The sequence below is a fragment of the Rhagoletis zephyria genome, unplaced genomic scaffold (assembly GCF_001687245.7).
Source record: "Rhagoletis zephyria isolate East Lansing unplaced genomic scaffold, Rhagoletis_zephyria_1.1 Rzeph_scaffold_00631, whole genome shotgun sequence".
NCBI classification, from domain to species: domain Eukaryota; kingdom Metazoa; phylum Arthropoda; class Insecta; order Diptera; family Tephritidae; genus Rhagoletis; species Rhagoletis zephyria.
Window position 1 is genome coordinate 92,806 of NW_016157715.1, and position 16,138 is coordinate 108,943.

Sequence of the window (16,138 nt, forward strand, 5' to 3'; positions counted from 1 at the left end):
CAGGGGTAAAATTTTTTTCCGACTGTACTTATTTTGGCCACCCTAATGGCCATAAATGTAAAATGGAGAGATTGTAAACTTATATATAGATAATTTTTTTTTTAATTTTCTGTGCCACAAGTATTGCCTTTGCGACGTCTGTTGTCGTTTCGCACATCTTTTGAAACATTCAGGCGTCCTGTTATTTTGACGGCTCAATGCGCTCATAGCTACGCTCCTTGTTGACGGCCTTTTTGATGATCTCTTGGCTTAGCCATTTGGTAGCAATGAGACCATTTACACATTTCTGGTTGTAATGTCGTTAATTCGATTCACACAAATTAATCTCAAATTGCTAGCGGGTGTTGTGCTGTGTGCAGGTTTGTACTTAGTACATAATTTCGCAGGAGCATGCGTAAATTGCAAGACTATGTGAGCCTAAGAATACTACGTAATTTACATGTGGCTAACTCGTAATTAAGAATTAAATGGAAATCAGAGTAGCTAAGTTGCCGGTGTCTACTTTGAAGTGGGCCATGCGGTGCAGTAGCATGCAATCGTTAATGAAATGTCAAACCACTTTTTCGAATAGACTCAAAATTCTGAAAAATCTTAAAGTACTTCTGGTTAAATAACAGCGTTACGTGAGCATTTCATTAGGTACTGATTTTTATTTCACATTAATTTGTACATGTGCGATAGACGATTTTTATGGTCTGCACATCATACGAAATCCTTTCACGAGGTATCGGTCATTCCTATGACAGAAGTGTTAATTTTCCGTAACTTCGTTGAGCGTTGCTTCCATTCATGCTTGAGAATGATATTAAAGACAGAAACGAGATCACTACTCATTTTTGTTCTAAATTTTTTTGTGGTCAAAGCCATTAGTGATAGGTCTGAACAGAAAAAAATCTCGAAAAATAAAAACTTCTTTGGAAACAATAAAAGATCGTCAACTACCGAACATACTAATTGTTCCCCACTTGTCTAGCCTTGCGAGGCATTAATATGTAAATATGCTCCAAACAATTCCCTGTAATGTATGTTTTTTGGTACCCTTGCAGCCATACGAAAAGCTCCGCTTCGGGTTATTCAGTGTGGCATTCGCCTAATTTTCCCCGCCTTGCTTCGCTTGGCTTGCAGTGTGGACGTACTGTAACAGTGCAATTTTGGCTAAGAAAGTCGGAAAGTCTTGTATAAGACAATTGAAAAACATAGTCAAGGCAGTTTGAAAGAGTGTTTATTCTGCCACGAAAGTCTTACAAAAAAAGCTCCTTTGCCAAATTTCATGGTGAAAAGCTCTTTTGACAGAAAGCACTTCCTTCCATATGGAGATGTATGTATATCATTTTGCTTGCTTTGCTTCAACGGTTTCAATAGCCGAGTGAGCAAAGCACTGGCTAGGGAGAGATCCGCGGTTCGAATCCTCGGAGAGCGGAATTCTTTTCCTGTTGTTTTAATGTTTTTTTTCTTATTTAGTTTAATTTTCATTTCACTTTTAGATTTTATTTTTAAAAATAAAAATATGTATATATTTCTTTATTTTCATTTTATTTTCCAAAACTTTTTTTATGTATTTTTTTTTTCTTTTTTATTTCATTATTTTTTTAATTTTTGATTTTATTGTTTCAAAAAGAAAAATATTTTTATCTTAATTTTTAGAAACTGTATTGTTTTTTATTTAATGTTCTTTTAATAATTAATTTTTTTATTTAATTCTTAGACTTTATTTGTTTAAAGGGGGAAAAATATATTTTTTAATCATTTTATTTTTAAAAGCTTATTTTATTTATTTATTTTTATTTTTGTTTGTAGTTTTATTTTAAATTATATAAACTTATTTTTCTTTTTGATAGATACCTTTAAATTATTTTACACTTAATTTAATTTTAAAAACTCATTTTTTACTTTTGCTTTCTTAACTATATACCTATTCTTTCCTTTTTTAATTTAATTTTTAGTATTGTCATTTTTAGAAGACGTATTGCAAAAAGACAAACAGAATAACGCTAAGACCTCCTTGTTAGCAGATAATTAAAATAGTCTTTCGAAAGAAAGAAAAGAACTTTCACGATAGTTGCTGGAATGGACAATTGTGTACGAAAGATTTTTATCAAAATTTGACAGTTGCCAAAATTGCCCTGTGTAGCTATTTATGGGAAATTACATGGAACCTGCTCTGGGGTTTCCTCAGCTAGCCCACAAAACCTTCAGTTCGTGTCCTCAGTGTGCTGTTAAGTAAAACCTCTCGACCAACATTAAGCAGTCCTTCAGAGAATCCTAGATATGGAGCTATAAATCTCTTGAATTGTCTCTTGCTCTTTCACACACGCTAGTGGGCCGCAACCTTAGAGTCTTCCCACCTTCATAGAAGCTCTATCGCTGAGGGCCATACAAGTTCCGTTGGGTTCCGCATTTCGTGGGAGTATCACCCCCTTTGTTACAATGAAGGCCCCCATGACCTGGAGCCCACTTCATGGAAACCTTGTTACCTTGTGTCTATGAATTTGACCACGAGAACATTTATAAATAGTTTTAGGTAACTAACTTAACTTAACTTAACTTAACTTAGGTAACTTTTCATGTTGCTTAGTTTAGTATGGACCGTGTACCTATGTACATATTCGCCATAGAACCGCATTGATAGATCATTGTGACGACAAAAACGCGAGTGCTTTGGGATGAAATGTCCTTCATGTGGCAAGTACTTAGTGGAAAAAAAGGCAAAAATTAAGAGAAAATATCTCAAATTTTCCTGTATCTATGACAGCCCATTTACCGAGGCTAAAAAACGTACCAACAGCTAATAGCCAATAGTTTAATGCTTAGCGTTTTTTGTGCTGTACTAACAGCAGTCAACTTTTTAACTTGGCGAGGTTAATTGCCCGATGCATTTTTTCCAAACAAACTTCCAGGAAAGTGACAAAAAACAAAAAACACGTTGAAACGAAAGCAGGACAATCAGGATAACTAGAATTAGCGAGCAAAGCGCTCGACGAGGGTACAACTGCGATTCATTTTCCACCAACATCAGCAACCACTACAGACAGACAGCATTGCCATTTTGTTTTTGTTTTTTTTTATTGTGCTAAAAAACTAGTTGACTTAGCGGAGCAGCGACATTTCCCAGTAGCCAGAAATGCCGTTAGCAATGGAGGTTGGGAAAGTCAAGCGGCGTAAAAACTGTATTGTTGGTGCTACGCAAAGGTAAAATCTGTATAGTTGCTTTCGCAGAAGTGGCCAAAAAAACAAAAAACAAGAAACGTCGCGGTGCTAAAAAAAAAATTAGAAGTGTTCATGTCGTGCAAATGCAAACAAAACCTCGAAGAAAAAGAGATACACAAAACTGATTTCGTTTTTTAGAATTTGGTGTAACCTCAGAGACAATGAAGGTAACTAAAGTAGACAAAAAAAAAAAAAACGCTGTAAAATAGCAAATGCAAAAAAAATTTGCAATGTGTGCCTCGAACGCCGAGTTTTTTTTTCTCAACAACCGCGATTAATTGCTAAATAATGAAGCGCAGAAGGAAACAGTTTGTAGGTGTGCGTTTGTGGCGGCAAAAAAAACGGACCTTTCGCCAATTGTGCTGTAGAATTTCAAGTGAAAAATCATTGTTAAAAATCATTGAAGGTCAACACAGCAAATAACAGAAAACTATAGAGTAGAGAAATAACTAAAAAATTAGGTACGAATAAAAAAGGTAGATGTGAAGAATTGATGGATTTGTTGAGAGCTGTCTGTGGCACAAAGCGCATGCTATGGCATGCAGAATACGCCGGCCGTCCGTGAGTCAAACCGCAATAAAAATCAATATTTGCTGCCATTTTTTCATCCAACACAAGCAGGCAGCCCAGCCTATGAATGGCTGTAGGCAGGTACATGCGGAGAAAGCGCAGTTCTGCATAGCTTCATTACATCTCTCTCTCTCTCTTTGCTTGAATATGCTTTTTACAAACTCGTTATGGAAAGTTAAACAGTTTACTAAGTCTAATATGATAAAATATGAAAATACTTTGTAAAAAATGTTGGCTCTTATTCCGTCATTTTTTTTTCGAATGAAAACATGGCGCGCAATTGCTGCCGCCGCGCTGCATGTGACCATCCAATAGCCGCAGATTACACTGCCAAGAACTGAACTTTTTCGCGGTAAATTCGTACATACATGTTTTGACTAAAGAGCGAAATACACCACACAAGCGGTTTGACAAACCAAGCGAAATTTCCCTTTGCTTCAAGCCATTTGTGCTGTGTATGGGGGTGTTTGAAGGTTTGACAAACCGCCGTCAAACCTTCAAACACCCCCATACACAGCACAAATGGCTTGAAGCAAAGGGAAATTTCGCTTGGTTTGTCAAACCGCTTGTGTGGTGTATTTCGCTCTTAAAGTACATACAGAGATGTATTTTATTCCATGCACATAATAAAATACAGATGGTAAAAATCGTGTTCGCACACTTACTTGCTTTCAAACTAAAATTCAAATTTTCGTAAAGAACCAAAACAAAGTTCCCATATTTGCTGTCTTCCCCGCAGTTTTCCACTGCAAGTAAGAATGAATTTCGGGAACTTTGTTTGAATGTATTCACCTTTTTCGCACCAGAAGAGGGGGAAAGTCTGTCACCCCTTTTATGGACCATTTTTTCCGATCTCTAACAAATTTTATATTTTTACCTTTTGAGATAACATAAAGCTACATACTAAATTTCACTTCAATTGAAGCTCGTTTAAGTTTTCCGCCAACTGGCGTAGAGAGCGCGGCAGTTGTCCTGTTTTAAGGATATATCAGATTTCTTCTTTCTACAATAAATAAAGGCCATTAGTGTATTATAGCGAAGTTGGGGCACATTAACTATTTTTAGCCGCAGCCAAAATGCGATCGGGATACTGTGCGACGTCGGAACAGTGGTCTATGGTATTCAACCAAGAAGGCTCTTTTTCACTGGCATGGGAAAAGTTAACTCTGCCATTCAGGCTGAAAGCATTTAATTGAACTAAGTCTGAGGGAGTATAAATTGGAATGGCCATCAAATAACCTACGCTAATCCTATATTTTTGGTACTATTTAAAAATGCTCAGACTTAAAAAGCTATATATGTATATTCAGATGCAAGATGAAACCAATGATTTGCTCACAGAGCTCGTTATGTTTACCAATATTCGCTTACAATCGATTTTTTGACGACACGTAGGATGTATAAATACTTGTTAGCCAAAGTGTACTTAGTTAATTTGAGAAAAAGTTAAACTTGATTGAGTTATATACATCCTATCTACGTTGTTTATTTTCGACGCATGCGCAAAAGCTCGACACCATTACTGTTTTATTCCCCTTCGTTTTTGCTCCCCAAACCACCCCGCCACGCCTTGCGACTAGCTGGCTAGCAACACTCATACAAAACTGCTTGACTGACCGACCAGAGAGTATGGCTGATGCTTGGTGCGCTCTACAACTGCGGGCTTTTGGGAAAATTGTTAGCAATCAACACTTTTACCACACCAGTGATTGCTGCAATCATTTTATTTTCATTAGTTTGCCGCATACCGAACACTTTTAACCAAATCGCCGACTTGACCGAACAATGGCTTGCCATTCAGTAGCTGCAGTGGCAACTTTTTCATGCTATATTATTCATTGCCACTGCATATGTGGGAATACGGTCATAAATATGTATAGTATCTGTAGTACATGTACCTAAATGTATGTACGTATACTCATCCATGCGCTATGCTCATTTTTATTGCATTCGAATTTACAAAATTTAACAGCATTCATTTGCCTTCAACTTTGTATAGCAAATCATTTGAAATGAATGCGAAAAATTTATCAATTGTCCGATTTTATGGTTGCACATACATGCTTATATAGGATGTATGTATGTATGTATGTAGGTGTGTAAGTGTATCTGGTCATTTTATTATCGCCGTCATTTACATGTGTCCTACATGTCATTTAAATGTCAAAACAACCCTCAAAAGCCACTTTTCTTCATGTGGCCAGACAGGCATTCAAATTTGTCTAATCGTTGAAGGCAATTTGCCACATTTATCAAGCGTTGCAACGCTGAAAAGTCACCACTGTCCACACATACATATCTATCCAGTTGAGCCCATATCTGCGATGTAGCACATGTTTATATGGAAATTTCTATATCAGGATTACCTCATCACTTTGTGTGTAAACTTATGTACACCCAAACAAGCAAGCCGCCGCCGCCCCCTTCTCAGCCTTCTCACTTCGTCCCTTTCCGCCTTTTTAATTTTCTCTTTCATTGTGTCGCGCTGCTATCCATTGTTGATTATGTTTTTCCTTATTAACTCCGATTGCCTTTTCCGCGCTTATTAGTTGGCCTTTTGTTTGTTATGCTTTTGGCGTGCTTCAATTTTCTACGCTAACCATTGTCTTATCTCGCATTCCTCCCAGCCAGCCCTCTTTCGTTCTACAGCCCGCCAGCCAGGCAGCCTGGCAGCCTGGCAGCCAGCACTTTTAATAAATACAGCGTTCGCATGTCGCACACGCTTCCTCACACACACACACTCATTCACTCACTCACTTACACATTTTCACATGAACACTGAGCATTTAGCAGCCAATTTATTCGCACAATTTTTGCACAATTTTCATCCAATTTTATTTTGATTATCAGCGATTATCAGCATTTAGCATCAGGCTGTGTGAGCATTCATAAAATTTCGTTCCACCAGCCGACCCACGGACCCAGTCGAAAAGCAGACATCAGCGGCGGCAGCGGACGCTCCAATTGAGGCAACCCTAATAACGAGAAAATGTTGTTGGCCTAATTTGATTTTGCCGACGATGATTCGATAATTCGTTTCGTTCGTCCGTTAAATTTTATCATTGGAAATAATCGCAGCGTTGTGTGAGTGTTTTTTTTTTTTGGTAATTTCTACAAATGTGCATACATACATACAATAAAAGCTAATAAATATAATACATTCGCACTGTCGCATTCATTACCAATGTTCCACTTAATTTGAATGAAAATCTTTTGTTGAAAGTCGTCTGTATAGAGAGCCTTTAGCGACATTTTGTTTTCACTACCTAACTATTTCTTCACTATCAGTTTATTGTGTTCCCACAAAATTGAACTCGGTAACTGATTTTATTGTTGTAGATGCGAAATATGTCTAAATGGTTGGTCTTTGCCAAATATGGTGTCGGATTTGTGGTGGCAGAGAGACTCTCTTCCCAGTGAACGAGTTTCCGTCCGATAGAGGACTGAGGCTTATCGACTTCACCAGCCAACGAAACGAGTAATCCGTAGCATTAGGGTGGCATCAGATTCGCTGTCTACTGATCGAAAGGCGAGAAAAAAATAGAGAGCTGAAAGGAGAAGCGAGACGTATTTTCTGTAATAAAAAATAGAGACCGACAGGGAAAACGCAGAAATTCTATCAGAAAACGACCGATGTCCAGAGAATTCTAAAACTATGGAGGCAACAATTCTTGTCGCTATTGAATAGCACTGAAATCAGGAGGGGATTAACCCTAAGCGAACCGCTCCGATCCTTTAGTTTTTTTTTTTGTTGACGGCGTTTTTTCTCTTTTTCCCATATAAACATGAATTTTATGTGGAAGAATATGCGGTAGACCGTTTGCGAAAAAAAAAATGAAAAAGGTCAACGCCAGTTTTCCTAACTTTTGCTGTTTATATGAAACAAAAAAACACAAAAGTCGTTAGCAAAAAAAAAAATTTAAGTCAATGCGATTTATTAGCCGCTCAAAACCTGCAATTATTTCACTAAAATTTTATAAGCCTGTGGACTGCAAGTTTGAAATTCAGGTACACATTTTTGAAATTTTTCTAAATTCTGTATAAAGTTTAAAAGTGTGATTTATATGGTTTTTATTAAAACAAGAATCATATTTTTATAAAAAAATAACAAAAAAATGTTTGCTTTGAAAAACATTGTAAATATTAAAATAAAACACCATTCACCCACTTTGAATCGCCAGTGTTACCCCACGTCTCCACCTTCTACAGATTCTGTTAAAAAATCTGCGTTAAGACAGAAATGTTAGGTGGAGAGCGCAAATTTCCACTGTTAAACCATATCTGTCTTGTTCGAATTTCTTACCATCGCGATGCATCGCTGTCTTAACATCAAAACCAAAAAACTAAAAAATCTGAAGAGAAAGTTGCAAATTAGTATGCGAATTTATTGAATTTCCTAAGTTTAGCACAAAGTATCGAGATGCTACTTTTATGTTTGTGTGATGTAGAATAAAATAAATTTTTATAAAAAATTATCGAAAATAATAGAATAAATAACTTTGCTTATATTGCGAAAACTTCATTGTGCCAATACTTTTGTCCGGCACTGTATGTATATACATAAGTACGTATGCATATAAATCATATTTACACACATAAAGTTGATTTATACCAAAAACCTATTTCCTCATTCCAATTTAATTCCCCAAAAAATGCAGCTGTTCAGGCGTGGTAAATCATCAGCTTTATTGCTATTGAATTAAACAGTTTAGCAAAATACCTACATACATATAAAGGTTCCATCAAACCAAGAAGTGAACATAAAAACGAAAAAATCAGAACATTATTATCAATTAGCTATTCGACTCTAATTTTAGCATCTTTATTGAGGCAATTGATGAGCGTACCGCAATCGCACCTACGCTCACGCTCACAAATATCAGAGTCGCATTCATGGAAATTCGCTGACAACCAATGCTGATGCTGACAGTTGCCCATAGCTCTCCTCCGATCGTCCATCGTTTGATGAACTGCAAATGCTTCTTTAGCATCTTAATTCTCGGTGCTCATCAACGGTCTTCACAGTTCATTGGCGACTCATCACCGCTGCTGCTGTTGCTGCTGCTGTTACTGCTGCTGCTGCTGCTGCTGCTAAATTCAAAGAATGGATAATGCTGTGTTGGGAGCTAACAGATTTTATGATTGCGCTATAGTCAAACAAAATTAAATTTTATTGGGGCCTGATGTGAGATTATGAGTCGCTTTTTAGTCACACCATGAAGTCGCGCACTGTAAGCATCTTTGTCGAATTTTTTAATGGCTCAACATGGACAAACGATGGACTTTATTGATGGACTAAGATGAATGCGTTGAGGTGTGACTTGTTGCGGTAGAGTAGAAAGGATTTTTTTTCGCTTCCACAATTTTTTTTATTCAACTTGTTTTCATAATTTTTAAATAGTGAATTAGCACTTAGCTGTAGATATATAAATATTTTGTATGTGCGATTGTGTAGACCATAAGTATTTATGTGTGCAAGCCTTCTGCCAATACAAAGCTTGTACAAATTTATTTGTGTCTGTTATGGCATTTGCGGCAAATTTTTTTTTTTTAGCTGGTAACGTTGTTTTCTAGTTTTTTCTTTGATATTTTTTTCAGTTATTTCAGTTAATATACATACCTCACAAACGAAGTTTTTTGTTCACAGCTTAAGTAAATTTGTATTGATGTTAAGCAATTCATTAGGGGTCATAAACAATGTGAAATATTTCATCAGTAATTTGAAAAAAAAACGATGTGGAAAAAGAGCTCAAAAATCTGAAAATAAAACGAGCATTAAGTGATTATGGCAGAACAGTAAAAATGCTTACAGCTGCAAAGAAATCGGTGAAGCGATTTTGAAGATTTCTTAAAGGTGTCAAAACGCTTAATTGAATCATTCTTCGGTAGAAATTTTATTGTCCGAAAGCAAGTAGAAATGCTGTTGGCTTGAATCACTGGCTTGTTTGCAGTTTATTCCTCTTTCAAGAAACTAGATTTTACTTACTCGATATTTACATGTGTTGTCGGGTACAGCGAACCTGCTGTTGAACAACCCTGGGCCGCAGCCATCCTACAGGATCCAGTGCAGTATAAAAATCCTGGCGTGTGCCGTCGAAAGGTCTGCGACACAGTACAAAGATGCGGTCGGCTGTTTAGGCGAGGCGGAGGGCTGCCGACTTCAAAGATATGCCGTCGAGGCTAAGGGAGTGAGTCTGGCTTCAGGCTCTTCAACCTGGAACTACCAACCTAAAACAGGGGGGCGCTAAAATTGGAGGCGAGCAGTAGGGCTACCCGTCAGGTGGTGCTTATGCTCAACAAGGAGCCTCTGCCGGCACTGGAAAGAACAGACGGGGTCATAAAATTCCGGTTTGATATTGTGAGGGTACGGTCATCTGTATGCGGTACAGCCTTGATTGCCGAGGTCGAGCTGGAGGTGGAGGTGACGATAAGTGAGGATGAGCTGTCGGAGCAGCCTGATCAGACATGATGATCCCTAATGGATGAATGTGCATCATACACATCCTCAGGTGGTACCCAGAGGAGAAGCTGTTGTCGGACTACACAGCGAACTCTTAGCAGTAGAGGAGTCAGTCTGTAGAAGTCAAGATGGTGCGGATACAGCAAATAAACCTGCACTACAGTAAAGCAGCTTCAGTTGCATTAAAGCTTCGGTTTTCATCGGAATTGTCCTCGTTCAGGAGTCTTGGGGATGCAGCGACCTCAATGAAAAGGGTGAGCCCCTTTTCGACCAATATCCTTTATCACCAAAAATCGACAGGAGGTACTAAAAGGTACTCTCTGGTCTCAGAGGATGTGGAAGAGTCGATGCAGAACTGGAGAGCTCTTCAGGAGGACTCGATTTCCGATCACTGGGTACACCGGAAAATTGAATGGAACTAGGGGAAGTGACATACCGGTTTATCGACGCATGCTGCAAGTCGATAAACCAAGCTTGACCAGTTATGAAGCGTAGAGGCAGGAACAAACAATACTGGTGGAATCGGAAAGTTAAAGATCTGCGAAAGTTAAGCAGAAAGTCCTTCAATATAGCAAAGACTTCCAAAAGTGAGCAACACTGGGAAGTGCAAAAGAGCCCTGAGAAAGGCGAAGATAACCCCTTGGACAGTTATCCTAGGTACGGGGCACGGGTGTATCAAGAAAAAGTTTTTGCCATCCAGGAGACCAATAAGGAACAAAGAGTCCTTTATCTTCTATGGCAGTCAGTAGATTGGCGCCTACAAAATATGTTAGTGTTTAACCGAACTTCTACTCCGATTACACCATATTGGCGAGTTGATCTGATCAAAATTGTCCCCTGACAGACGGCAGTAATTGGGATTATCAAGCCACGAGGTCGTGGGTTCAGGTCTCACAGCCAGAAGATTTCAATTTAATATATTTTTGTTAATTATTTAAATTAATGCCTTAATTTGTTTTTAAAATTTTAAATGAAATAAATGATGTGAAACAAAGTAAAATTAGTTAAAAAAATGGTAAAAAAATTATAAAAGTGCAAAATAAAATACAAAAAAAAAATAATAAAAAGGTAAAATAAAATATAAAAAACATAAAAATAAATAAATGGGTAAAAAATAAAAATGCAAAATTTTTGGCAATCCGCTTGAACCTAGGTCCTATGGAATCGTAGTACGCAGCTCTCACCACTCGACTACCATGGACGCCAACTCACTTGCTTTGCTATCATCGGAAAATCCCTTGACTCGCATTAATTTGAGGATACGCAGCAGGCCTTAATCCGGATCAACTTCTGTTAGTTCCCGAGATAACTCCGAATTAACGCGTTGATCCAGATCAACGCTGCCCCATCTGTCTATGCTTTTAGAATACAAGCATTTTTTTCGATAAAAAGCAGAAAAAACTGAAGCTTCATTGGCAAAGGGAGTGAGACAACGTCCTATCATTTCAGTATGTATGTATGTAAGTAAACCCACTTGTATTCAATGCACCAGCACAATCTTCCACAACAAGCGACTGGTTGGTGCCCATAACATACTTATCAGCGCTGCTAAGCGTCAAGTCAAGCAGCTAATTGAGTGCATATTTATATAAACATACATACATACAAACATACATACATACATATGTGCAGACTAGTTCCGATACAAAGTTTGTATGGTGTGTTGTTGTTTGTGTAAACACTCAATCAAATTTTGTTTTGACAGGTTGAGTACCATAAAAAATGGTCTGCTCGAATTTTCTACCAGCGCAAGTGGCATCGTATAACTTGCATCCCCTTTTTGTCGAAGGAATGCTGATTGACTCTGAGGGCACAAGTGGCAGAATTTTATTACTTAATAATAGAGATGAGGAAAGCAATGGCAGTGAGGAAGGGTTTCAGAGGCAATGTTGCGTTGCGCTCGGCGTGGTGGTGGTGATTCCCGCGGGAACGACGCTCGCAATCTCGGCGCGCTGTGAACAACTTGAAAAGTGTGAAAATTGAATTGCTTGTCGGCAATTTAAAAAACAGCAACCATGCAATGACAACAACAACAGCGATTACAAAGCGACAATATCAAATCGTAATAAAAAAAAGGGATAGTAGCGTAACAAATGTTATGACAATTAATTTTTAAAGATAAAAAGGCGGTGGCACATCAGCACACTTCTATGTATCTGCAGCCAATGTTGGTGGTTGGTTGACCCCTGAGCCTGATTGTGCCGCTGTGCAGGATACACCACACCAAAGTCAAAAAAGCATTGTAAACAATTTTGCTATAGTACGCCGGGCATCATGTGTTTGGATGAGTTAGTTGAGCTTAGCAGAGATTACCAGCCGACAAGCTGCTGATATGCAACTTTGCAAATCAGGTTGTGATAATTAATCATGTGGGATTATGCGCCACAGGAAAGCGACTCAATAACACTACTTAAATACAACAACAAGTTAAATAAATATGGCACAAAAAAAAAGGTAGCAGAAGTTTATTACTAAATGATGTGCGTTTATTCATTTTCATTTCGAATTTTTGTTTTCGGTTTGTTTATTATTGTCTGAAAGGATGTATGAATGGAAGACTTGGGTGGTAATTTGATTTGGGTGTTAAATTTTATCGCTTGTATGGTGGCTGGTGGTGGAAAGCAGCGTGCTTGTTATGGAAGGTGTTGACAAGTGTAAGTGAGAATAATACGAAAATGATTTAATTATTTATTTGTTTAATACACAACAGATGGGTGCACAAATTATATATTAATATGCATACTATATGTATGTACATACATGAATAAGCTGAAAAGCATTTGTTTGTATTTATATACAGTAAAATATTTAGTGAGAAATTGCAGAGTCTAGCATGCGTCTGTATAATAGAAGCTATAAGAACCTGTCCATTAGCGTAGAAAGATATTTTTAACCCACCTCTATCTGAAGTATGTATATACATATGTATTTATCGTGGTACACAGAGGTTTCAGTAACTGCAGAATTAATAGGAGTAAGTTTTCGAATAAATCTTTCGCCTTTTAATGAAAACTTCCGTGGAGAGGAGTAATGAATCGGTCTATGAAAAATGTTTGATAAAAATATTTCAGCGAAAGTTTCCTTCTAGACGGGATTTGGAGTGGGGCAGGATAGTCGAGGAGAATTTCACTGAAATTTATACTGACGGATCCAAAACGGACTTCGGTGTGGGAAGGCGGGTATTCTCTGAGACGTTGAATGCCTCTCTCTCGTTCGAGGGCCTGCAAAGCATTAGAGTGTTAATGCGAAGGAGTACGGAAATCATACATTTTGCTCAGTTAACCAAGCGGCGCTTCTGGCACTTATCCCACCGGTAATAAAATCAGAGATAGCGAATGCGTATTAAGCTCGACGACCGTGTCAATAGACATAGGAAAATACATGGAAATGAGAGATCCGTAGCAAAGAGAATAAGCTGTACACTCGGACTCATCGAAAGAGCACTGTATTTGCAATTTGCACGTGTGGTTAAAAAACATTCCAGCCCGCTAAACTAAGAAGAAGATATGACCGTATTACGACAAACCAAGTACGCAAGAACTTCTAAAGGGGTCGAGAAGGGCTCTCTGTTCTCAAACAAAATTCACTTTGCTAGCAAAGTTTCACACATAACATCCACTGCGAGAGCTTCGAAATTAGCGGATATTTCTCGATAAGATTATTGTGTAGAAGAGAATGATATCAAAATTCGATTCGACCTCTATATAACCAGTTTAAACGACTTCCAGAGGACATTTGGTCTAACCGTAACTGAACGTGAAATTGCTTGTTCTCTTGAAATTCGGCTTAAAAAATGATATCATGCGAACTACCAACTGTCATTTTTATTGCCTGATAAAAATTTTATCAGCGGCAATATTTGTGCGTGGGCATTTTTTATCTTGATAAAAGCATTTATAAGATGGCAATTTTTGCCGGATTTCATCAATTAAAAAGTTAAAAAAATATGCTATTTCACACCCAAGCAAATAATAACACATATTTTAATAGAAAATAGTTAAATTTTTGCTTTTATATTGAAATATCGATAATGTTGTCTCCACGAAGCTATCGCGCAAATGAAAATGTAGCTGTCATAGTACCAAATTGCTGGCAATATTTATCAAGATAAAAGCTCTGATAATTATTGCTTTCCAAGAGCAATATGCGGTCTCCATGGGCAAAATTTTGCCTGATAACATTATCAAGATAAAAACTTTTACCTGTGGAGACAGCAAGTAAGGGTTTGGATCCAGATGTAGACGTAATGGAGTCATAAGGATCAAAACTGGTAGATCAACTGAGATGCTCTACCTCGATTTCCATTTATGGCCCTGTGCAACTAAAAAACGAAACGACTACCTCATGGTAGCTGGGATAACTCTTTAGTTTCCATGAATGTCGTTAAAGTTGACTACATAAAGTCCCAACGTCGATTTTGTAAACCTTTTTTAAAGTGCCTTTTAAGAGTTTCCTTCTGGTATTCTGGTTATCTTCACATAATCATGTAAATATCTTTTTTTTTATTATTTATAAAGCATGCAAAATCGAAAATTGTGTGCACTATGTCCGTATGTAGTTATGTATGTGTGTATATAAATATGTAAGTATTTGAACTGTATATTTGTCCATAAAAAGAAAATTTGACTTTTTGCCACGCGGCAAAAAATATGATACCAAAGAAGGATGAACAATAAAATAAATTGCTTGTTTTGATTTCCGTTGTAGTCCTTCATAACTCACTCATACAAGCAACTTTGTGTGTGTGTTTTTTTTGTGCAGATGAGTGAAACAATAAGAACATTTTATGGATTATCATATAGCTATTATGACAATTGGCAAAGGCAAAAGATACAAACAGTTGCGACAAAGGGCAGCAAAAAAGTCATAGAAAAGAGAGACCGAGTACGTTGTTTCTACTAATATATTTACTGGCAGACAATTGGGACAACAAATGAAAAATCGATTGTAATTAAGATTGCAAAATCCATAGAGAACGCATGGGAAGTAGAAACGGCCAATACACAGCAGGCGTTGGTTGGTGTACAGTGAGACTTTTCCGAAGAGCAAAAAAAAAATGTTCACGTATTTTAATTATTCATAAAGACATACTTTCAGCCCTTACATATATTTACTTTGCGAGTTAAAATAACGATTAAATTAAAATTAATTATATTGATTTTAATTAGATTAAGTTAAATATAATAAAATAATACATACTTATAATAAAATTGTAACTTGAAATTTAGAAGAAGAAAAAATTAAAGAGTTGCCACCTGTTTGAAAATTGCAGTTTAAGTAAATTGATAAGATAAATTAAATTTTTCAATATGAATGTCAAAAGAACGAGGTTTAAGAAGGCACACAGGACGAAAAATTTATTGTTGAAGGCTGCCACCTTTTGAAAATTTTAATTTAATCTAATTGATAAGATAAATTAAATATTGCAATATATGTATCAAACTAAAGAGGTTTAGGAAAGTTTACTGCTGAAAATAAATGAAATATTACAATACTGGTGTTAAACTTAAGACGTTTAAGTTTACTGTCCAACATATTTTTGAAGTCTAATTCAGTTAAATTTATTTAAAAAGTTTAATTCAGTTAAATTGATAAGATAAGGAAAATATCTAATTAGTACACCTTTGAAGAAAGAAAAGAGAAGAAAAAGAAAGAAAGATTCTAAAGAGAGAGAGAAAGAAAAAGAAAGAAAGATTATAAATTATAAACTAAATTTCCATAAGAAAGCGGATATTTTACCTACTTTCTAAATACCTTCGAAAATATTAACTACTACCCGCATTTATAAAAAGAAAAGAATGCTTCATACATCAAAAATTTGTTTGAAAATCTCCCTTCCTAAAGCTCTTCATAAAGTTTTTATGAATGAGGCCATACGAGTTTTGGGGGGGGGGGGGGGGG